This window comes from Ranitomeya variabilis, chromosome 6 (genome assembly GCF_051348905.1).
Source record: "Ranitomeya variabilis isolate aRanVar5 chromosome 6, aRanVar5.hap1, whole genome shotgun sequence".
Lineage (NCBI taxonomy): Eukaryota > Metazoa > Chordata > Amphibia > Anura > Dendrobatidae > Ranitomeya > Ranitomeya variabilis.
Window position 1 is genome coordinate 292,243,213 of NC_135237.1, and position 3,732 is coordinate 292,246,944.

The following is a 3,732-nucleotide window of genomic DNA, read 5'->3' on the forward strand; positions in this document are numbered from 1 at the left end:
TGATTGGTGGGCGGAGTCATTAGGAATGAGGAGGTGATGCTATTTCAATCTGCTGTTTGCACTATTGTGGTATGCTTGATACAGACCGGTGTTGTCGAAACATTGCACTGTATTTGGAAGAATAAAAAGAACACTTTATACTTCACTAAAGTTTAGATGCTGTCCTTCTATTCTATTGATAACAATATTCAATGATCCTAATATAATATTACCCCTCTACACTGCTCTTGTAAAGCCACATCTTGGAAATAGGATCCAGTTTTGGGTTGTACATTTAAAAATTTTTTTTGGAAAGCAAGTTTTTATTGTTAGAGAAGTCAGACAGGAATAACCTAGCAGAAAAGTCAGTAATATCAGATACTGCATTGTGTCAGCCTTTTAAAAACATCTGGTTGGTTTCCTCATAACAAATGGTATTATGTGTTACAAATAATCTAGGAATGGAAATTGTATAATTAGCTGAGAAAGATTGAACTTGATGGACGTATTTCTTTTTTTAACATATGCAACTATGTAACTATCCTTTCACTTGACACATGCTGAGTATGCTCACTCTATAAATTGCATTTTTAAAAGAAAAGGATAAAAGAAAAAGAAAACAATGAAATGCATGATGCTCTACTTTTAGATATTACTTCAAGTATTTCTGACATAAGATTACATGCCATGCTCTGAGATTTCAGAAAATATATTATAAGCAGACACCATCTTGTCACTTGCTGTACAGTATATACAATATATTATCATATTTATGAGACCTTGCGTTACTATCAAAACAATGACATCACAGCAGGAGAAGATGTGTTTGCAATCATCCAAATTAAAAATTATAGAAAGTGTAAAGGAAAAATATACAGCACCTCCTGTGCTAATGTCTAAGGTTTATAAAGCACTAAAGTATTCAAAGCACTGAGTGTGCAAAGTATTAAAATGATAAATTGAACATCAAGTGTAATTAATGGCAACTAAATATATAATGGTAAAGTTTTATAAAATAGGCAGTTACTCACGTCTGTTAGACAATAGCGTGACAATAATCTGTGTGCTAGTTTTATGGTCTGATGATGTAAAAATAAATGAAAGTTGTTGAGGAGACTCTTGGCTGAATAGAATATAATAAAGTGAGAGTGAAGCTGAACTCCTCATTGTCATTGGCATACTTGGCTTCCTCCAACTCAGGGAAAGCCTGAGATAAGGACTGCACATTGTCCATAGGGATCTTACCATTCCTGTGGGAAAATGTGGCCAATCTCCTGGTAAACCTCTTCCACCTGGGAATCCTCCAACTTCACCTCTAGGAAGTAACTTTTACCACATTTACTCTTCAACTGTTAAAATAATTTAATCTGAGTATTGCAGACACCACATGCCTCCTCCATGTAATACTTGGTCAGGATGGCTCCCATCTCCAGGTTACTGAAAGCTACCTTGAGGGATCTCGAAGGTTTCTGCTGCACCTTTGGACATAGACCTGTGGAATATTGATACAGGAGGCCATTAGTTTTGTTACCCAGCATGCTAATAGAGAAACAAACTTTTCTGAACATGCTGGCAGCAAACTACGGGTAAGTTGCAGATTTATTAAGATTTTCCTTTAATTCCACAGCTTCTGAAATCCTGTTAGTGATTATACCATGCAATAATCCATGTACTAGTTCTTTAGCCCGATGAGTAAATGTGTATCCAAATAAAAATAGTTGGTAGAGAAGAAAATTGTCTGAATGCGATCCATTCAAATTAAAGTTCTTTGACCAGTGGCAACTTCCAGCAATCCACAGAAACAAATATGTGATTGGTGGTGAAGTCACCTACAGTGGGTACGGAAAGTTTTCGTACCCCTTTAAATTTTTCACTCTTTGTTTCATTGCAGCCATTTGGTAAATACAAAAAGGTTCATTTTTTTCATATTAATGTACACCCTGCACCCCATCTTGACTGAAAAATACAGAAATGTAATTTTTGCAAATTTATAAAAAAAAAAAAAACTGAAAAATCTCATGGTCATAAGTTTTCAGACCCTTTGCTCAGTATTAATTAGAAGCACCCCTTTGAGCTCATACACCCATGAGTCTTCTTGGGAATGATGCAGCAAGTTTTTCACACATGGATTTGGGGATTCTCTGGCATTCTTCTTTGCAGTTCTTCTCCAGCTCCATCAGGTTGGATTGTGAACGTTGGTGGACAGCCATTTTCAGGTCCCTCCAGAGATGCTCAATTGGTTTAGGTCAGGGCTCTGACTGGGCCTGTCAAGAATGGTCACAGAGTTGTTCTGAAGCCACTCCTGTTATTTTAGCTGTGTGCTTAGGGTCATTGTCTTGTTGGAAGGTAAACCTTCTGCCAAGTATGAAGTCCAAAGCACTCTAGAAGAGGTTTTCATCCAGGATATCTCTGTACTGGGCCGCCTTAATGTTTCCTTCAATGACAAGCAGTGGTCCTGTCCCTGCAGCTGAAAAACACACCCATAGCATGATGCTGCCAACACCATGTTTCACTGTTGGAATTGTATTGGGCAGGTGACGAGCAGTGCCTGGTTTTCTCCACAAATACCACTTAGACTTATCATCAAAAATGTCTATCTTCATCTTATCAGACCAGATAATCTTATTTCTCATAGTCTGGGAGTCCTTCATGTGTTTTTTAGCAAACTCTACGTGGGCTTTCATATGTCTTGCAATGAGGAGAGGCTTCCGTTGTGCCACTCTGCTATAAAGGCCCAACTGGAGGAGGGCTGCAGTGATAGTTGACTTTGTAGAACTTTCTCCCATCTCCCTACTGCATCTTTGTAGCTCAGCCACAGTGATCTTGGGGTTCTTCTTTACTTCTATCACCAAGGCTCTTCTCCCATGATTTCTCAGTTTGGCTGGATGGCCAGGTCTATGAAGACTTAATAATAATAATAATAATCTTTATTTTTATATAGCGCTAACATATTCCGCAGCGCTTTACAATTTGCACACATTATCGTCGCTGTCCCCGTTGGGGCTCACAATCTAAATTCCCTATCAGTATGTCTTTGGAATGTGGGAGGAAACCAGAGTACCCGGAGGAAACCCACACAAACACAGAGAGAACATACAAACTCTTTACAGATGTTGTCCTTAGTGGGGCTTGAACCCAGGACTCCAGCGCTGCAAGGCTGCTGTGCTATCCACTGCGCCACCATGCCGCCCCAGAACCTTGAGTACTGCAGAAATTCTATTGTAACCTTGGCCAGATCTGTGCCTTGCCACAATTCTGTCTCTGAGCTCCTTGGCCAGTTCCTTTGACCTCATGATTCTCATTTGGTCTGACATGCACTGAGCTGTGAGGTGTTATACAGACAGGTGTGTGTTGTGAATTCTGTTCTCGAACTCCCTCCGGTGGTTATGAATGGTACTTCGGTGAGTTCTGTCCATTGACTCCCTCTGGTGGCTGTGAGTGGAGCTGCTGGCTCTGAGGTTCCTTCCTCAGCTGACTTCATTTAGTTCTAGGCTGCTGCTCTATTTAACTCCACTTAGATCGTTACTTGATGCCAGCTGTCAATGTTCTAGTACTGGTTCAGTTCTCTCTTGGATCTTTCAGATGACCTGTCTACTCCAGCAAAAGCTAAGTCCCTGCTAGCTTATTTGTTTACCACTGTTTTTCTTGTCCAGCTTGCTATTATGATTTTGCCCGGCTAGCTGGAAGCTCTGGGATGCAGAGTGGCACCTCCACGCCGTGAGTCGGTGCGGGGTCTCTTTTGCACACTCTGCG

The 3,732-nt window shown here is 40.3% G+C and overlaps 1 pseudogene; it reads right to left on the reverse strand.

Annotated features, from left to right (window-relative positions):
- Nucleotides 1-1,051: 1,051 nt before the first annotated feature.
- On the reverse strand, nt 1,052-2,189 carry LOC143783263 (cholesterol transporter ABCA5-like; annotated as a pseudogene).
- Nucleotides 2,190-3,732: the final 1,543 nt, after the last annotated feature.